We start from the raw sequence: 22256 nt of genomic DNA, 5'->3' as shown, positions 1-22256 counted from the left end.
TCGCCCAAATTGCCAAACGATGATTATCGTGCCGTGCATCCGAACGGGTGATTTGCAGCGGAGTTTGGGGGTGCTTTCAACCGGAATCATGTTGCAAATTCGCTCGCTGATCGGCAGCCAAAGAAGGCCGCCATATCCACGCCATTTCTCGGTGGGTGGCGTGGGTGGATGGTTCGTCCAGAAGGTTAGGCGCACCGGCACAGAGCCGCGCGAAAATGGTGCACCATTCGAAAAAGCGGCGAGCTACGAGGGCTCGGATCGTACATCAAAATGGGTCAAATCGCTTAAAACCACGGGCGCTCGCTGTGGGGTAATAACAGTAAATTATGCTAAAATAATGTCCTTGCTAGAACGATCGATTGTAAATGCACTGGGTTCGAGCTGCCATAGCTGGGGAACGCATTCTGGAAGATGCAACCGGAGCCAATAGCTGAGAGCAGCAAGGAGTTTGAAATAAATTTGAGAATAGTTTACGATACTGTGATATGTTTTAGATGTCCAGAATTATTAGACAACTTGTCGTTATATTTCATATCCACACCAAAGATATTGTACTCCAGAATCAAAAGCGTGCTTCAGTAGTGTCAATGCACATTCTTGTTTTGTGCTCAATATTTGTGATCATATCACGTTTTGGCGTGTTTATAGTCATGCAAAAAAAACTACGTCTACACAACGCTCACAAAATACCAAGCGAAAAACGTGTATCTAGCTAAGCCCCAAAAACCAATTTGGCTGTCCCGTTGGAAGGGGAAAAGATAAAAATAAAGCACGCGCGCGAAACTCACCTATAATAATAAATACAGTGCAGATGATACGATATTTCGATTGTAGGAACTACTTTCGGACAGCACACGGTCACCACCGGCGATGGTTGCTGCAGCAGCCCAGCCAGCAGACCATACACAAGCACAAGCACACACACACACACAAACACGGAACAAAAGGGTTCCGGGTTTTCCCGGAGAGTTTTGCTTGCGAAGGAACGGTTGCCACGATCCGCGTCACGCTGCGTCGAGTATTAATAATAATTGAATAAATATAACTCTTCGTGCATGAATCTATATTTAGCCATAAATGGGACGACCGAGAAAAACGCTTCCAGTGCGTGATTGGCCGTACGGTAGGGAAACGCAATGGAAATAACGGAAAATACTTCGCCACCACGCCACTACGCAAAACTATCGATCACTAGAGACTGTCTCGTACGTTAGGGGCACCGGTTTGTTTTTTTTTTCGGCGCGAGCTGCCTACGAGTGGACGGGCACGGGCACGTTACGTAATGGCTCGAGGTTTTCAGCTATGGCATGGTCCACTTTTTAACGATATTTTGCAAATAACTCGCCATGTTCGTTGACCTGTTCGAGACATCGCGCTGTCGCACAGCGATAGGAAGATCAGATCATCAGGTTTTGTTTTCTTTTTCTGATGTATCGAAATCTTTCTTGTCAAATTGTCGTGGGGCGCAGTTCAAATCGAAATAATTTATATTTTTAACACATTTCCCTTCATTGTTTTTAAAACGAATGGGAACGATGTTTGTACGATTTTGAGATTTCTGCTCTCACAAAATCTCTCGTAACAGATTAAATCATTAGGGCATAAATACTTTCCTGTAATCACATTCTTTATGGCTTTTGCTTGATTAAATTATTTACCTAAAAATTAACACAGGACCAAATTGTTGCCACCGTTTTTAATGTTATTTAAAATAAGGCGCACCAATTGGCGGAAGTGATCCACCGAGGCTGTTCGAGAACTTTATCACCAACCGGAGCACAAAACCTAAGAGAACGAAACTAGCGCCGGGACCGAAACGCAAACGAAACCGGAACGAAACGGAGAGTTAAAAAACGGAAAGGAAAAACCAAAAAACCCAGCCGGCGGTCCGGGCAATAAAAACCGAGGCAGCTCGTGAGCGCAACCAACTACTCTTGTGGTGGTTCCCGTTAAACTAAACTGGCCCCCGTGCGGATAGGTGCGTCCCAAGCGCCAGACGCAATCCCTAGGAAAATGAGACATACACCCCGTACACAAACACCAACGCGATCTAGACACGCGCAAATGGGGAAGCTCTTTAATCGTGGGGTGAACGACAAGGTGCGATCGTGCCAATGTGCAAGCATTGGAAACGTAATCCTGTCTATCTGGTTAAAGTGTGTGGTAGGAAAAAAAAAAACACGTAGGGTGAACGTAATATGACAGTACATAAGCGGTGGTGAATGGTAAATAATACACAAAGTTTACATAAAAATAAGCGCGCCTGAGCGTAAGTATAACCATGCGCGTTCGGATCGCAACGTAGTTATGAGGCTACTACATTATTTTGTTGCGGTAAAAATCATACAATGAAATATGGTCTCAATACATTAATCATAATGTCCAACATTTCAGCATTGTCATTTCAATAATTTCCCCGAACGAGAACCTAATAATTCCCCAAGTAATATTTTCACCATAATCCAATTTGTATGCAACTAAGTCCCGGAAATCCATCGCATTATCCTGCAGGATGGGGTCCCGCCTGCCCAACAATATCTATATTTATTTTATTGCAAAGAATCCTCCTCACGCAACGCGTCGTAACCTACTGACAGCCTTTTAACGGCTTATTGTGTAAAAAATAGCCCCTAACAAACGAACACTTCTGTCTGCTCCACGTGACACCGTATTCCGGTAAACTGTTCAGTGTTGTCGCGGAAATAAACGGAACACCCTCCGCTCGGTAACAGGTACTAATCGGTGTAAGAAATTTCTTCCAGAGACACGTCAATGGCAAATTAACGAACACTTTTCAAAGGAAACCAACATCTGAATGGGCAACGCATAACCTTTTGCAGCAGAGGCGATGTTCCGGTTATTGACCTCACTAACATCGCCGCAAATGCTGGCCCTTAATCCGAAAAAACGTCCCATAAGTTAACAGGTAGGAAGTGGGATCCACAAATAATTCAAAACATAACCGTGCACCAGACTAACGCTCAGACAGGGGAAGTTCGTTACCGAAGCCTTACAAATGCCAGGAACGGGTATCACAATGAGACAATACAAATGAGATCAAATAATGGTTACATTTCTATGATATACGGTTGAAAAAACCAGGCGCTTAATGTTTATCCAATAAAAAATTAATAAATTAAAAAAAGCAATGTAACAAACAATTAGCAAAATTTTTCAATAATGGAAATTTGTGGATGGACGGTCCGGTGTACTGGAAGCGGCGCCCGGGGTTGGACCGGATTCGACAGAACCGGACCATCATCCCATTCGGTTCAATCCTCCGTCTCTTAAGCTGAAGCTGACTGAAACTGAGCAATATGATTTAAACAATATGAGACAGTTATGCTGCCGTTGTAACGTATTCTAATATAATGTAAATATTGTAATAATACAATCAACTATCTAGATTAATAATTCATATTACTAAAATTAGGATCTTCAAATATTTTTTTAACTATTTTATACAACAAATATTTCGTCTCGTCATATCTCGTCTAAAGACAAAGCTTTCTTCTTCTTCTACCTCTGGAGGTCTAGGTCTGCCTGGCTTTCTTTGATTTAATATAATCGTAACCAGATAATCAGTCCTGCGTACAATTGTACTGCGTATTTATGATTCGTAAGGCGTTTATAAGTGATGGGTAGCACTTCATGTGCATCTGCAATAAAGGACTGTTGCAAACGTGGTTAGTTGCTAACGCGGCCGATTGGTGTATTTGAAAGCGGTGGTGATCCCACACGACATGATCGAGACAAAATCCCATCGAAACCCCTGTTGCAAGAACTGATGACTATTCGGCTACTTGTCAATATAAATCAATAAGACCGTTTCGACGAAAACGAAAAAGATTTGCCCTGATTTGGAATGTTTAGAAACTGCTGACAGAAGAGAAAACTGAGAACTGCTGATTAATACCACCAGAGAAACAGCAAGTCATGATTTTGTGACGATGCATGGTGCATATGAATTGAAGACCATACGAAAGGAGGAGGAGAATTATGTAGTGACTGATGCCAACTGACATTACCTCTACAGCAAAACATAAAATAATTCCTCCATAAATCGAAGATGTTTTTAAGATGTTGACATATTCCTCATATGTTAGGATTGTTTTTTTAGGATTGGATATTGATTCCTCATTTATTAGGAAACATCATCTTGAATATACAGTAGCGCTACTAGCGAATGACGTGTATGAGATAATTTAAATACCTCATATTCAGTAAGTATTTAAATAAATGGCCAAAACTATGTTTTATGCCAGATGTTTATTGTTTGCCTCGATATATTATTATAGTATGCTTTAATAATATTTTGTATTTATGACGTTAATACATAATGAATAATTTCTGTGAAAGATGTAATTTTTCTGCTTCGTGTTTAGTAAACTATTATTACCACAACTTAAACATAATGAATCAAAGGATATTGATCATGAGTGCAATGCAAATAATCTCTCAATTCAAACATTTCAACATAAAACATCAATCGTTAATGTTATCGCCGTTACATTTATAAAAATCTTGTACTATTTAAAAAAAATTGCGACTAGCGTTGTGCCCGATATCGATTTTCCCGAAATCTTAAAAAAACGAGGCATGGATGTCAAGAGGTTTCGAATATACCTTCCGAAATAATCGAACTGCTGGACCCGATTGAAAAGAGGGCTTTTGACCGACCAATTCGGGTGACACCCTCGATCCTGGTCTTCCCTTTTTGTCAACAACATTGTTCGAACCGGTCGTCAAAATTCCTCCCTCATGTCAATTCTCTTCTCGAAGATCTATAATGGAATGTGGCCCGATGCCAAAATGCCAAATGTGCCGAAAGCTAGCCGATTCGTTTAACAGATCATGTATTTTTCTACTCCACCGAGACAGTCGTTCGGGGTCTGCACGTACCGGAACCGGTGTTGAACCGAAGTCCAATGTTGGTTCAAATTCGAATGTACCTACCAAGATGCTGAAACGGCAAATCTAGCCTAACGAACCTTTCGAACATTTTTGCTCCCATAGGTCTGAACCGGAGTTTGCTAGCTGCACTTGCACCATACATGCAGCATTAGAAGCGACCACGCCTTAGTCTCATACCGGCGTTAAAGGGAGATCGAAAGTGTGGGCAAGTGAGGAATAAGGACACGCTTTTGCTTGCTGACTATCGTTGGGTGGAAAAGTTGTGCAATTTTCTCTGGCAAACTTTCAACTCTCGTACCCCGTTCTTTTATTCACCTCCAGCGCGTTGGGTTTCCTCGTTCCACAGCATGTCTCTTTTTTCTCTCTCATTCTCTCTCTATCTCTCTCTCTTTGTCTCTGTCTTTATTTCCAAAAGTCACACTACCAACTACAACGCTTTATACAACCCTTAAGCGATCGTGATGATGAGGATGATGCAGGCGTGTAGAAGTTTGCACCAACTGATGGAAAGCTTTTTCCATCCATACCACCCTTCTCATGAAGAAGCTTATTCTGGTATGGATCTTTCTCTCTTTCTCTCTCTCTGCTTCGAATGCTTTTTCCAACAGGCAAACCTACAACTGAAGAAACTTCTTCGTTTACTCTTAGTGCACGATTGCAGCCCTAGTTGTTTGGCACAGATTCCCGCACTATCCGAACACCAGATGCAATGTGCACATCCGCAAAAGTCATGTGCTTCTAAAAGCATCATGGGATAAAGGTTCGTTTGCCGGTGTGCACTGGCATCGTTCGAAGCCCGCTAGCTAAGCAGCGGAGAAAATTATTCCACACTTTTGTTCGAAATCACTTTTTCATTCCTGGTGCACTGCACGGGCACACGTTCTATTACACTGCAACAACAATTTATTCCGTACGTTGCTAAAGTTTATATTCGCTCATGACGCTAATTCGCCTTAAAAGAGAATGCTTTCTAAAAATTCCATTTGAAGCCAATGAAAGCTGCTCTAAAATGTGTTATAAAGGAGTACAACAATGGGAGTGAAAATTTATCTTATTATTTTAGGAAACAATTTTCTAATATCATGCTGAATTACGAAACCAAATTATTGTATATTTTAACGTACAAAAAAATACTAACTATGTCAAACTACAGTTCACTTACAGTGTAGGATTTAACAGCACCAAGAGATCTGAAAATGAAAGATAACAAGGAAACTTATTTAAAATTTTGCAATTTTGATATATTTAAAGGACAGCGATAAGAATAATTATTTCTATTATTATTTCTTTTAATAAATATTATTCTTTTAATAAAATCATTATTTCTTTTAATTTAACTGTAACTAAACCTGTATGAAATTAAATGATATCTTCAGCCCATACCAAAATCCTTCCAATTTCCTTGCGAATCAAGTTGTGCACTGCACCAGGAAGTATAATTGAAGACGGTTAATAAAATACGCAATTCGGGATACCAGACCGGAATCAAGAAAAAGGTCATAGTAAAACCAATAAATCCCATTCATTCGATCCTTCCGCACAGCAATTCAATGGGAAATCTTTACCATGTCAATATTTGCGTGAATACTCCTGCTCGGACCAGTTAGAACGCTGTCAGGTTGCAAGGTGAAGCACGATAAAATACGACGACGTACCCAAATCGGCGAGCGATAAGATGGTGCATGACAAGCAAGGTTCGTTGGTGAAAGGGTGACACGAAGGCACGAAAACGTTCCACAATTTCTGAACACATGAGCGAAAATTTTGCCTAACTTCCCGTTCGTCTGCGAAGAAGCTTGTAAGGGAGATGGGTTTTTATTTTCATTTGTTAGAACCACCACAAAGGTAAGGAAATTGATGGAATCCAATAATATGTAAATAATACGGCATCCTTCTTATCGTTCTCAATTTCGACGCACAAAGACGATCGACAGCAGCGACTATCCTAGGTCGTCCTTTAAAAAGGTGCAAAAAGAAGGATAGGCGCTTGATTAAAGTGCTTCGATTAGGATAATAATGACAAGGAATGGTACAAAAGAGGATATGATTTTTTTTACACAATAAAGTTACCAGCAAAACCTTCCTCATCACTGTTGTGGAAAATTGAAAGCGATCAGAAAAATATGTACAACGAAAAAACTTTGATCAAACTTGGGTTTCAAATTAGAAGATATATAAATACTTTGCTGTCTATGAAGAGTAGATAATTATTTATTATTTATTTAATGATCAAACATGTCCGCCATACATTATAACAAGTATAATGTGCTTATTCGCATAGTGTATAGTGTGTAGGTTACATTGGACATACACAACGGTAACGTAGTCGCTCCCTGAAGGACGAAATTAGTTCGTTAAAATCAAATATATTGTATACGCTGATAAATTCTCTTAGAATAGCTTCTTCAAATGTCAACCGAGCATGCCCGAGATAAGGCAAATCGCAAGGAGGAAATGCCGTTTGTGCCGTTTGTTATTTCTTCTCAACACAAGCGGTGTTGAAAATACGGCATTGCCGTCATAATAGAAATTAAATTAAAATAAAAAAGCTTCTTGAAATTTTCTGTATGGTTATGTGCACTGTATCGCGTGTTTTTAAATGCTGGCCTAATAAATGGTTGTGTCCTGGAAGCCCATCTGTGTATACATATTAACCGCTTGCCTGCGGTTAGGAGCGTCAATGGTTCCTCTCAAAATTCGTACTACAAAAAGAGGATATGCATTTTTTTTGCGGTGCTCAAATGTTTCGAGGCCTAGCAGTAAACAACGTGATCTGTTAACTGATCGATAATATGACAATGAAAGTTAATAACAATAGATAATAAAGTTATGAAAGATAATTGTTATCGCTAACGCTCGTACCTACGCCTGTAAACGCAGGTTGGATGGCTAAACGTCAGGACACACATCCGGCGAAAGGATCATGCGTGCGTTACATCATGTGATCGTTCTCTTTTCCAACAAACCACCGAGGAGACAGGATGAGTTTTAGTGCTCGCATCACCACGCTCGCACTCAAAGCACCTGTTTTACAATAAACGTAACAATTATCATTAAAAAAACTCCTTTTTTAACTCCTCTTCCTAGTCTTTTGATTTTCACCTCTCCTTAATCTCTTTTTGATCCCCCATATACTCTATTCCTTAACGTTTTTATATTTTCTGTTAAATAAGTCTGTTTTTCTTTTATTGTCCTTTTATTAGAATACGATAGGTTTAGTACAAGTAGTTTATGATTAGCCTTTGTTTCTTGTTCAACATTTTTGTAGCAAATAAATAAATTGAAATTGAAATTGATAACAAAAAATTAAAGATAACGCTATAGCATATTCAACAACTCATTAATAATTCCCCTAGACTTTATATATTATCTTCCAAAATATAAGTCAATATTAATACCTTATCCCATGAAAATATAGACACATAGCTACACTTAGAAGGCTAAACCAAATAGGAACAGTATCACTACTCCGTTTGTCAACGCAGAATTTTTCTACCAGCTGGCGTTGTGACGCTGACCTTCAATTAGAAACACAATTAGTGCGATGATTGGTCAGCTGCACCGTGTCGAAGGCTGCTCACACATGCACATCTGCCGTGACTCACATTGCATTTTTCATTTTCTTCCGCCATAGATAACGTTAGCATAATCGAAAAATACCACACCAAAGATAGCAAACCACCAAAGCTTGGACCGTGCATGTTCGCACGAACCACGTTACCCTTGTTGGACCCTGCGCGGTTTACGCCTTCAGGGCAGCAAGGATATTTATAATTGAGTTGCATTTGCCTCCCATTATTGATACATCAAACCGTGCAGATTGGCGAATAGTGTTCGGATGATGGTCTACAGTGGACACCAACACTCGTTGGCGATTGTATTAGTTTTCCATTTTGTGTCAGGCCTATACGTACAGCAGCCACGTACACCACCGGTCGGACGAGAAATGACACGGCCAAAAGTTGCTGGTGGCGAACGTGTTTGAAACTTAAACGGCACATGCAGCTAAAACAGGGACAAAGTAGATTGGAAGGTAAGGATGCCTGGATTAAACTACCTGAGGGTTAGCTTGCTAGCACACACTCACACATACACACACACAAACCAAGTGGACATCCATTTCATCCAATTCCATGGTGGTTTTCTGCCTGTTTTGTCGCTTTTTACCCATGCGCCCATCAACAAAAGGTCGGTTATTGAATTCCGATGCAATAATTCAACATCCAATGATAGGAAATTAGATTGCATTTCCTGCTCGGTGGGCAAATCGACTTCTTGCACTAAGTCAGCTATAGCTATTGATCGCTTCGCAGAAAGAGTGTTGGTGGTGACCGCTCAGTTAGATTCTGCATGGTTGGCAGCAATATCAAACGTATCAGATGCAGTCCAATCAGACGAGAGCGTCATGGGCAACAATGAATTATTGCCGCAGTGAAGGTAGCGATGCATCACGATGCCTGTTGAACATGGATGGCGATTCTATGGAAGACGGCATCCTCTAGCATCTGGTGTTACGATTTTATTGGAAATAGATACTTTAATATGAGCGACATGACGCTCGTTGCCAAAATGGATGATTTTCAATAACTAAAATGACTTCACAGAGGTTCAATGCAATTTTGACTGCTTCTTTGGTCTATTAAGCATATGTAAAAATTCATTCTAGATACTAAGTCGTGTATCTTAACAATTATTGAGTATTTCGTATCACAAAACCCATGCAAAAAACGGCACTAAGCAACATAATGTTTGATTGTGCACACGTTTCCTCCAAAAGCAATCGTTTTTTGGGAGAAAATGTATAAAGCAAATTCCAGTTCAAATATGCAGCAAATGCAAAAATGCGGTCGGAAGCAGAATTATTATGATTTTGCTAACTAAAACATTCATGAAAGCACGAATTAGATAACTGAATTGTGAATGATGCACGAGTTCAAATGTACGGAAATGAATGATGAACTCCGATGCACAGTGCCCGGAAACGGAAACCAAACTAAATATGTGGGTCACGTTTTGTTCGCCAAAGATTACCAGGCATCCCGGGAACGTGCCCCCAGCCGAAGAAACTTTCCAAATGCATATCCTACAGCAGCATGCATTTGAATGGTGGAAACAAAATTTAAAAAAAGCAACTCAATCACCTGCTGTTGAAGCAATTTTCATAATGATGTCGACCAAAATCGATGCCGGGTCTGATATAGTTGACGATCAGGGTGTTGATGTTGCTGCTCGTCATACTCGAATCATCCCCGTCGAAGTCCATCGACGTGTTGATTTTTATGCCCATCGGGGGCTGGTATGACTTTTCTCCTGAAAGCTCATCAATATTTCCGTAGCAATGGTACTGTATCGATGGCATATTGTTACCGGTCCGCATAATGGCGAATAACATCCCATCGCCCCAAGCGAGTACAAAAAATAAGATTCCACTGCAAATGGTGCATTTCCCGCAACTGGTTGATACGCCGGCCAAAGCCCATGGTGACCCAACGCTGGTGCAGATTTGACAGTGCTCAATTATTTAGACTTTCATTACCGATCACAGTTTTGGAACGCGGCCAACCGGTTCTGCACGGCGGGTAAAAAACTACCGCCCGCCTTCGCACCAACATTGAGGGATGGTTTGGCCGGACAAGAACCATAATGACAGAAATAGCCACAACACGAAGAAGTGGTATTTAATCAGGTTTGGACGATGTCCAACGGGCACACAAACCCGTCCGTCGTGTTATCCTTCGCTGCAAAAGGCTTGCCGTGGTATCGGCTGCAAATCTATCCCGTTTCCATCGATGGATTGAAAAATCCACCATCATCGAATTTTCTTTTTCCCCGCTGAACCATGCCAAATTGGAATGAAGGTAGCATTTTATTCGATTCCACACCCTAGCCAGCCGAACGGGAAATCATTGAAGTTTGTCGCATTACGGGGAATGTTGTACGAGTTTTAATTTCGAAACTAATTGAATTTTCCACTCGATGTCCGATGTTCGATAAAAACCTCAGAATTCCGATGTTCCGATGAATGAAATAAAATCTCAGCTGAGGCAACAACAACAAAAAAACCCCGAACGACAAAAAGTGAACTAAAACCTTTGAAAACTATCGGTATGAAATCAGGATTTCCGCTTTTAATTGAAAATTCTTCTTTTTTCCACGTGTTATAATGGCTGTAAGGGGATCTTCCCGCGCAGAGGTGAGATTTCATTGTGTGTTTTCTATTTTCGAGCATTCACTTGCAATATAATGAATTATACAATGGTTTGCAACTTAAAACAAGTAAAACAAATGAGAAAGTCTTTAGGAAGAACGAAATAGCTTTATAAGAATACATTTTTATTATTTTTATTTCAACACATCCACACAAAAAAAAATAAAATTGTTTTCATGATTTTTTATCAACGATAGTCAAGAAAAATGGATTAAACACTACTATGTCTGAATCTTAGGTGGAAATGGTCAGGCTATCCTCCTCAACTCACTCCTGGAATGCGCTAATGCTAAAAATGCTAACAAAAAAGGATACCAAAAGATCGAGCAAAAAACAGACCTCGACATAAAAAGCTAACCTCGTAATATATAAAACGGCTGTGCTATTAAATGTAGCTTTACACAAAAGAGAATAATTAAAGTATTCAAAATCTGTTATCTGAGGTGTTAGAGTAGTTCTTATGCAGTAGTAATTATTCAATAAATGTGTAAATATTAACAATATTATATTATTACGACACGATATTTGAATAAGCTGAACAACACGTGCCGTGGTACATTCGTAACGGCGCCGGTTTTCACACGAAAGGACCGGTCCAAAATCCCATCAGGAGGACCAATCGCATGACTGACTAGATCCCTTGAGGTTGTTGGGCCGATATCATGAAAAAAATCATGTGATGTTGCGCATTTCAAGATGAAATTTCTCACTCGAATATGGTGCCAAATCTCATACCGTTCGTTCATTCGTACTCAACACAAGACCAGCTATCCACATACGAAAGAATTAAATAATAATAATTTCTCTCTCCCGCTCCACAGCGCAATAATTCACTCAACAGAGATGGCAGACTAAGACCTCCGAGGTTATAGTGGTGAAGAGAAAAAAGAAACTTTATTTAAAAGCACGAGTTCCTATTTCCTTTAAGTTAAGAAAAACTTGAATAATTTAATTGATTATTAAAGAAGTTTATCTTGTACTGAGTTCCAATAAAAGCCAATAAATGATCTACTTCGTGACCTAGTTTGAGCAATCGTAATTTGTGGACATCTTGTACTTGGAAAATATTTAATCAATGTTGTTCGACTCAGATACGATTCTATTTAAAAATACAGATTTAATAGCTGCATATTACCCAGTTGAAGTACGATCGATGTAGATGAATCGACAACCGCAACGCAACAGCAACAACGTCATTAATGTGTCAGTATTATGTATGTAGCTGCAGGTGTTGAAGTGTATGAAGCGTGTGACAGTTGTATCATATAATGAAGCATATTTTTAATGTGCTAGTCATGTGTACGAAACGTTGTAACTGATGATGCTATTTCAGTCCAAAGCATACTCCAATGATATGCTAGTAATAACACAATGTATAAGCACATTCGTACTTAAAGGCTCTACTACTTTCAAGTAGCTCAAAGGGCTAAATCTTCTTTTTCTTTATCGGCTCAACAACCTCAAGAGGTTTAGGTCTACCATTTTTGGTATTCTGTTACTTTATTTACCCGTAGCTGTATAGTCAGCCCTGCGTACGGGGGATTGGTCCGCATGGGATATTGGCCCGATTCCTTCGTGTGAAGGTCGGCGCCGCTACCATCATACCTCCAGGCTACCCCAAAAAGGTGTAAGAGCTCAAAGGGCTAAATTAATGTTTTATAAAAAATGCACTCCAGAAAAATAATGTGCAAGTTACTAACTATTTGACATGCATAATAATTAAAAATAATCAGTGTGTATAGTTTCTAAGACTATATTATATTATTCAACTATATTTAATTTTTTTTTAAATAATATACGTTCTAGTTGGTAAAGGATTCTTTTCTCGTAGAAGTACTATGAAGCTCCACCAGTCATACGTTTCTTTCGCGTATTCGTCGTAATAGTGAAGATAACAAAAACCGCACAACAAAAGCCATAGGAAAACTAATAAACGTCACCGTCACAATGAGGGGTTCCAGTTGAGGTGCACCTCTATTGATAAGGTGAAATTGACGTGAGCCAGAAACGTGAGCCTGAACACCTCTTTTTCCGTAGTTTCTCCTTGTCCGGTGTGTGCACAATGCTTGGTGAGCATCACTATGACCTCGTTTTGCTTCATCACGTCAAACGGTGTCGACAATTAATTAAATCTTCGCAGTCGATTTCATCTCTTCAACACATTTCACAAAACCACACGTACCATCAGCTGTATGTGGGGGCTCGGTTTCGGACATTTGACGCTTAAGATTAACCTCATTCCCAAGGGGAAGGTTTTCTCGCGGATGCCCAAGTTCTCCGCGGTATGAATGGATGTCATAACAACGTCACTGCACACAGTGAAACTCATTAGCGTTATTGAACAATTCATTACGGAAGCCAATCAATCCACTGCACTTCAGATGCAAGTGCTAGGGGATTTCTGGGCGTTGGCTGTGGATTGATGTAAACTAAGAAAACAGAACAAACAAACAACAGTAATGAGAATAGAGGGATAATCATTTACGAAAGAGAAAAGTCATTTAGGTTTCATGAGACGATCAAGGAGATGTAATTTTGTATATTAAATCAACATATTTTCTTTAATAATTAAAAAATCATTTAATAGCATAGAGTAATTCCAGCTTTAAGGAATTAGTAGTTTGTTAGAAATCGCCTCAATGTAGAACTAAATAATTGTCTTTTAATTTAAAACATTAACGTCAGAGAAGTTGGTTTATTTATTTGTGAAGTAGAATTTATTTATTATTTATAATACTTATCGATATAATTGACTTTTTTGACTATTGTTAAAAGAAACATAAGTTATATCATATTCCTAAAAAACACAAGAATTTTAAAATGCAAGGATTGTAATTTGACTAAAAAAAACAATACAAATAATCCTAACCCCCGATAACCACATGCCGATTAGATCAAATCGAAAATAACCGGAAAACAACTCCCAAACGCGTTTTTTTGGGGGTCGATAAGCGTACGAGGCTTATGATATGCAACGAACAAACCGAAACCACGACCCAAGATGAAATAAGAGATATGGTCTCTATCTCCACCCAAAACTACTGAGGGCTGATACCGGCAAAAGCTTCACATTCTGCGTTCTGCACTATAACGCCCAAATAAGGTCAAACTACGAAACAAAGACAAATCACATGACTGGGCGTCTCCAGTTCGAAGAGTCGAAAAACCCCTATTTCCATTTTTCACACTCACACATAAGGAGAAGCGATTGTAATCGATTTTCATCTCTATTATCAGACACGCGTGTGCAAAACTCGAACGAAAGCAATATGGAGCTAAAGAGATGGGGTCCTGTTGAGAAAGCCGACCAATTGGTATCTGCAAGTAAAGTGACATTTCTGCTGCCCCTATTGTGAAAGTCAGACATTGCCCGGGATAACTACTATTTCCGGCTGGTTAATGGTTTCGAAAAGAGTATTTTGATAACAAAAGAATAAAATTATTAATACCTTGTTGCAACTGACGAAATACATTCGTGAACCTAGAGTAGATGATAGAACAGTAAAAAGCTCTAAAAAGTGTGAGAAGGAAAGCGCTCGATTTCATTTGTCCCATAAAGCTGTTCCAACACTTTGAGAAATTTGACTACCGCTACAATACAAACAGCCCAATAGAAGCAACGCGCAACGAATGGTACAAGGAAGTGGTAAAGGTATCTTGCGAATGAACACTCCATCTTCGAGTGTTTGTTTTTTAGCACAATCCGTATTGGTTATCATTTTTTTACGAACTTTCTTATCCGTAGTGAACAAAACAAAAACCATCATCATACGTCTTCTTTCTCAGTATGAAGCCTAAGCTGTAATACATTTCTGCTGCTAGCAACCTCATTCATCTTTTCTTGTCGTTTCCTATTTTGCCGAGCCCTTTGTTTTGTTCTTCTTTTTTTGTAAAAAAAGCAAAGCAAATGTTCCGCAGAATTCTTGCTACAGTGGTACCAGGGTGTAACGATACAAAGTATTGTAGCGAAAAGTAGAAAAGAAGAACACGTCCTTGGCTTATTATTGATCAAAGCGTCGGTCGAGGGTTGCTTTGACTAAGCCTGTAAAATGTACTATAAATAAAGAGTTGGCCATTTCCTCCCTTAATAACGAACTGTCTATGGCTAGGAAGTAGGATTTTTTAGTATTTTGTTTGTATTTCATATTAGCTCCATGTTGAATAATATGTGTGAAGTCCCAAATGGATAAGGATAAATGGATATTTTGTATTTTCTTCCCAATATGAGCTTTAAAGAGATGAAACAGTGAAACAACCTAAGCATTATGGGACCACCAATGTTAAGCTTTTGACCTAAGATCTCAAGGATTTTTAACTCGTTTCACATTTACTATTTTATATAGTTTTAACTTTTCATCTTCTCAAAACTAATGTTGAAAAGACAAAACATGTTGATATCTGTCGTTATCGTTGTTTGAATCAATTAGAGTTAATTGTGTATGTTGCATCAATTCAATTCTAAGGCGAGATTAAACACATTATTTTTGCTTTTGGTCGATCGGATAAAAATCATAACACATTTACTGCGTATCGCATAGAGCTTTTACAAGAAAATCAAGAATATCACAAGAAAACACATAAAACTACCAGACCAAACATACCAGTGAGACGGCATCAGAGCGCCGAGATTTATGGCTAATTCTTTGCTTTACAGGATAAGAAAGAAAAGCAAATAGAAAGTGCCACTTTTCGCACATTCCACGGAACTGGGAAGGAAACAAGCCGGCATCTTTATGTTTCTAGAACATAACCCACAAATGGCGTAACAGACCGAAACGATGCGATCTAAGTCACATCTAAAACTTCCATTTCAATTCCATTCATATAAAAACGAGGAGCTTTCGGGGTCGGATGAAATTCCGTTCTGCGCACAAGCACGGGCCCAAGCGCTGAAGGAATAAAATGTTGATAAAGCCGATGGATATCATTCTGGTTGCCTTGTTAGCCACTCCACTGTCCCGCAATCAATTCGAAATTATTGAGGTTCGGTGTCCCGCGGTTCAAGCAAAGTTCACCGAAGGCGAAAAAGTAATGAAACGTATTCAGCGCATCATTTCGTGCATCTCATTGCAATCAATCAAATTAGACAAAGTGGAATGGGATTATTTGTATCAATTGTACGGAAGATTGAACGAGTGTTGTAAAATTATAGATACTATCTGTATGAAACGTATAATAAATACAACTTTTTTTGTTGAATTTTTTTTCTCCCCTCATTTTATCGAAATCGAAATTCACTCCCTAAACTTTCTTTTTTTTTCGATCCACTGTCTCTAAAAGGGTATGCAAATACGGCTTATCACGCTTCACACTTGCGATGAGCGTATTTTTGCCCGAGAAAAGACAAGCTTTAAAAAAAACCGAAGGCCATATCAAAACTTACGCCACTGTCAGGTGTAATGGAAAAAAAGCCTCCGTTAAGACCTGAACTCAAAAACCTAACAACTAAGCTCTCCATAATTGTGTTCCGGGTCGGTGCCGGTTGCATAACCGGCTGCGCAAAACGTCATGCAAAATGGGGCAGAGGAAAAAAAACCCTTTGAAAGTATTAATTTAAATTTATTCATCATTAACAAGCCTTACAAGCATCCCAGCGAAACAGACGCCTGCAGGTTCAGAATCAAGCTTCCTGTGCCGAATGCTTCCCGTATTAAGCTACCAGCCTTTTTCCATTCCCTGCGAACCGTTGCAAACGAGAACGCAACTCAAATTAGGTTTAATCCCCATCGCGAATAAAGGAATAAAAGAAGAGGGGTAGGTAATGTAAATAGCAAGAAAACTTATTTTAAGCTTCCTTGCAGGCGACACAAATGTCAATGTATCGATCGTGATATAAATTGATAACAACGATTTAACTTTTTTCAGTTAATTCAATTTTCAGCGAATGGAGACGCCTGGTGTTTTATGATGTTCCGCTAAGCGGATAAAGCAAAATATTTTCTTCATCAAACTAAATGCTTCTCCTACCAAATTCCTTCTTGAAAAAAATTAAATGATGAAGAATTTTACTAACAAATACAATTCCGAACAAAATATTCTAACCACAACGCCAATGAAACAAATGGAAACGTATGACCATTTGACGTAACCATTAGGTTCCTTGGATGCTGACCATGTGCAATATTTTTCCTGGATTGAAGTTGATGGATGGATCATTTACGAGAATGATCGATGATCCTTTTGCTGACAACATGACATGCTGAACATTGAAACGCAATTGGACCACGAAGAAAATAATCTTGATTTATGAAACAAGGAACAAATTATTATAATAGAACAAAACTTTCAAGGATAATAAAAGTTTGCAAGGTATACTTCTGACTTTTATATGCAACATATATTCCTTGCATTACTTTACCGCCTTACCTTATGCGCCTCTTCACGCCTTACACAGCACTGCAAGAGTAATCACGGTGGATATTTCACTATGGGTAAACAGTTGTGTGTTTCGTAAAACGTTCAACGTAAAACTGGAACACCAGAATCGTCACAAAAACGGGGAGCTTCCACCTAAAGTTGCCCAGCACCACGCCGTCACTACAGCTGTGGAGTGGTTCCGCCAGGCGAACTAAATTGAGACAAGCTCAATCGAATCACAATTTAAATTCCTTCACTAACTTCACCACGGCCGGTTCACAGAGCTGGAAAAAGGGAAGCGATATAGCGTTGAGGGTGCGATCAAACCAGCAGGAAGTAAAACAAAAAAAAAGCGTCAAATGTACGTCAGTACAGCCACTCGGTCATTTCGGCATGAATGGAAAGGATCCACCCAACTGTTTTTTTTTTTCGTGAGTTCACCTCGAGTTACGCACGACACCTTCGCTCACGTGCAAACATAAACCGGATGGTTGGACAGTGCAAAAAAACACACACCTGACTGACCACGAACAAGAAAGGACAACGCCTGCCGGTTAGTCTCAGCACCGACTGATACCGACCGTATCAGTGAAGAAATCTTATTCTTTTCCCTAGAAGGTCGGTTTTATACTCCGTTTCTTATCGGTTCCTTTTGAGCAGTCGTAAATAGACAGACAAAAAACATCTACACCCTCATACAGACACAGCGTTAGACACAGGGATTACACTCACGCACACTCGGTGACAACCACCGGCAAAAATGAAGGCGAGGTCACGCGAAAGATTTAGCGAAAAATGGAGCAAAAAAAAAAGGCTACTCCGTGCAGCAGCAAACCACCACCAGACCCCACCGAGCCGAGTAGAGTATGTGACCTAAAATCGAACACGTTTCAGACACATTAACATTCACACACACACACACACACACACACACACCAACTGGGCGGAGGAACAAAGTCGAAAAAAAATATCCCGAACCGGCACTACTCCACCCAATTCTACGCATCAACACGCACACAGACAGCTTACAGAAACACGGACGGTTATAAAAGGTGCTTTATCGGGGCGCAGAATTCTGGTTCTTAAATCTTTCACCCTCAAGGTGATTGCGGATAGGTCATAACAAATCGCTGCGTCAGGAACACTTTTGCCTGGATCACTGCTCAGTCAACGATGGCGAGATGGAACGAGATAAGGATAAAGGAACCACCCGTATTATGGGGCAAAAGCCCAACGCCCATGTACGGCTGTGGTCGCGTGGGATGCTGCTGCACTTTTTGCACCACGATGCACGAACCTGGTATGCCTGTCTTCACCAATTCTTTTCTCCGCTTTCCACGGTGAGGCAAACAGCAAACGCGTGACGGTGGCGGCAATGATGGCGGTGGCGACGATACACAGAGACAGAGAGATAAAAACGGACACAACTTGATTCGATTGAGTGCGGCAACTAAATGACGACGGGCTCGATCGGTACGGGCCTCGCCAACAATCTCGCGTATCTCAGGGCTGGGATGGAGTAGCAAAAAAAAACACACACACGGTTCCACTTTTGTCACGGATCAGCTTGGGTGCAAGCGAGATGCATAATTCACATTGTTCGAGATGGATTTGTTATCATCTCATGAACGGCGAGCATGAAAGAGAGCCTGAAGGTGATAAAAGCAATTGAGACTAGAGCGGACGAGAGAGAGCGCGTGTGTGCTTTCAGTGAACTCGTTCAGGATCACAGCATCCGGCTGTGAGTGTCGTGCGGTGCGAGTGCCACGAGGACTTTTAAAGTGAGAGGCACCATGTGGAGCACAATTAGGGGAAATTTAGTCGCGCCCAACTTGAACCTCACATTCCTGTACATCCGTTTATCGTACCAAAAGCGCACTATCGAACGCTTAGTAGAAATACGACACATTCCTTCGAAAAATAATTTCATACAACAAACTAAGCCATATACATTTACAGCAGCTGTACGATACGGTGGTTTTCATATCATTAATAGAACAAATTTCTGTAAAACTGACCGAATCCTCCCATAATTGACACCGTGAACGGGTGTGTTCTGGTGAGAATTTCTCGTATCCATCTCGCTTGTCATGCGAGAGCATGCGCGCCCAAGACCCGAGGCCAATTTCAGGACTTCCAAGTGTGAGCCTTGGATTCGAAATCGGTATCGTTAGCTTGTCATGTTTATTTTACTTTTGCATAAAAACACCTTCTCGCCGGGAAGAATGCGAGCTTAGCCTGGGATGACGCTTTCCGAACGACATTGTCGGTGTATTCGATACATCGGCTCATACATCCCACACAAACATCAATGCGCGTTCCCGGGAGTTTGTGGGGGCGCGCGTGCGGTCACTTGACCGACTTTTTCCGTTACGCCGGACGCTGGCAAAAGTAAGTGAAGAAGAAAGAAAAAAAAACAGGATGTACTTTTCTGTTGTGGAACTCTCTCGTGATCCACGCCCGCATGAAGAGGAAAAAACCCAACACAACCGTAAAGGGCGAAAGAATGCTGAAACTGCTCAGCGTTAGTTAGCCTCTTTCGGGCCAAGCTTAAGTACTCGGCCCGGCAGCTCAACGACTTCGCCGTCCATCGGTTCTCGACCGCAGTCAATGGAGAGTACGACGCTGGTGATAAAGCAGTTCGCGAAAGCCGCAGAAAACGGGAGTGCCGGCGTACACGGCAAGGTGGCAAATAAAAGGCAAATGCAGGTCATAGCAAATGCTGGGTCATTGCACGCACCAGGAGAACAACGTTTAAACAATATTGTTCCCGATTCGGAGTCGGGATTAACATGAAGAATAATTGCGACAGTCTGTAGTAGGAGTCACAAGTAAAAAAAGAATATTCTTTATTCTAACCTTACTTCATGCAACTGCACGAAAACATCAGACGCTAATAACAATTATGATATTAATTATTATTGTAATCTCATCGAGAATCTTTGGAGAACCATGGCATCAAAGGAACGTCAATCAACATCCTACCGGACCTCAAAATGTACAAAGGGAATGCTGAGAGCAAATCGGCTCACAAACAATTAAAAACCTTGTTATTTCAATGTTAAAGCAAATTTTTGAAATCATTCACAACAAAAGAGGAGCTAGCAGATACAAAAAATTTATAGACTTTTTCACTTATTTCTTTGACTTTTTTATGGCGGTTCGGGTAAACGAATGCAACACCCTTTTAACAGCTTCTATGTTTAAACTTATATTATAATTTAGAATTACAATATTTTTTTTTTATTTTAGAGAGAATTTAGAAGAAGAATAATTTAGAATTATTGAAAAAAAAAATTGAAAATTTCAAGTGACTTCAAGTGAATTCATTTCACTAAGAATTATATCAATATGCTGGTGTGGCTTAACGATCTTGGCTCTTTGTATAGTGATTTGACGATCTTTCTCTCTTTGAAAGCTATCTTAGACGACACATCCTTGAGCAGCGCTTAAATCAATTCTTACCCGTCTATAGAACGGATGATCAACTCATAAGAATGAAACTCAAACATTCCACAACAAAAAGTTATTTATAAATGGATTAATCATACTCAAAGTTTTGAATACTGTGAATATTTTTCTTATACACATCTGCCAGATATAAATTATAAGCTGGAAAATGGATTACTGATTATTGTTTTCCCGGCATCATGTCTACACGTATCTTCTATAATAGCTTTAGGTCCTTAATCTAGCTCTAGCTCTCTCTTCTTGCCGTAACGACCTGCTAAATCATGCCTGCCATTTCTGGCTTACTAGACTTATTTTATCATGTAGCCGGATAGTCAGTCCTTTCTACGGGGGAGCTCCTTGTTTTAGCTACAAATATTAAAAACAAAATCATTTAACAAATCCTAGAAAGTATGCATAAATAGCTAATGGGATGAAATCAAAATTAATAATTCTGTCAATATTAAATAAATTTTCATTGTAGCAATAACTACAATTCATTCCGGATTTGTATTGCATAAGCAAGTTCATAACAGTTAAATTTTTAATTGAATAATTTTACTACATCACAGATTGATAAATAAAAAAGTAAATTTATTATTATTATTTATTATTGCACATCGAAAAAAAACCAAAAATTGCAAAAGAAATGAGTTTCTATTCTTAACCTTTGTTATATTTTAAATTTCCCCAAATCAGTGCCAGAAACGAACGCTTTCTGTTTTCTTGTTGAAAAATGTGAAATTGTTTAATGTCCTTATAAAAACATAAACAGCCCGAAAATTCTATAACCTCTTTCTGCGCGACCAACCGTGTTTTGTTTCCAAAATCCAAAATAATCCAAGAAGCTTCGTAGTAGAAACAAACGCCACATTGCTCATTAGCAGCCTAAGTGCGTTTCATGTTCCATATAACCGAAATCAACTCTTGAGTAATGTCTACGATATGTCATCCGTCAGCTGCACGTAATAGAAGTAAGATACATACTATACTAACAACCATACTCCACGCTTAATCGTTCATCAGGACAGGTAACATTACAAGGAGCTAACTTCTCCCCCGTATGTCTCCCATGTAAACTCCACCGGAAAATAACGTTCACGTTTTCACAACAAAAAATTAAATAGAATTGACATACATTCCAAGTATAGAGTAAACACTTCGAAAAAGGAAATTTATCACGTTCAAAGGAGTTTCTCCGCAGCAATCATACTACACGTATTGGATAAGAGAAATAAATAAGGTGCACCAAATGGGAAAAAACGATCAAGGATCGCACAAACCGAATGATCATTGTTTTAGATCATCTGTACGGTATAGCAAATAG

General features: G+C 39.7%; 1 protein-coding gene across 4 annotated transcripts in view; it reads right to left on the bottom strand.

Annotated features, from left to right (window-relative positions):
- LOC128304393 (ELAV-like protein 3) overlaps positions 1-18902 on the bottom strand; it is a 41877-nt gene extending 22975 nt beyond the window's left edge. For all 4 annotated transcript variants that reach the window (XM_053041575.1, XM_053041576.1, XM_053041578.1 and 1 more), the window contains exons 1-3: positions 18777-18902; positions 17489-17763; positions 6077-6104 (exon numbers count right to left, since the gene is read on the bottom strand). The gene's annotated coding sequence lies outside the window, so the exon portion shown is untranslated. The remainder of the gene's footprint in view (positions 1-6076; positions 6105-17488; positions 17764-18776) is intronic.
- Between the last annotated feature and the right edge of the window lie 3354 nt (positions 18903-22256).

This window comes from Anopheles moucheti, chromosome 3 (assembly GCF_943734755.1).
Source record: "Anopheles moucheti chromosome 3, idAnoMoucSN_F20_07, whole genome shotgun sequence".
In the NCBI taxonomy this organism is placed as follows: Eukaryota; Metazoa; Arthropoda; class Insecta; order Diptera; family Culicidae; genus Anopheles; species Anopheles moucheti.
This window is presented reverse-complemented; position numbering and strand designations above follow the sequence as displayed.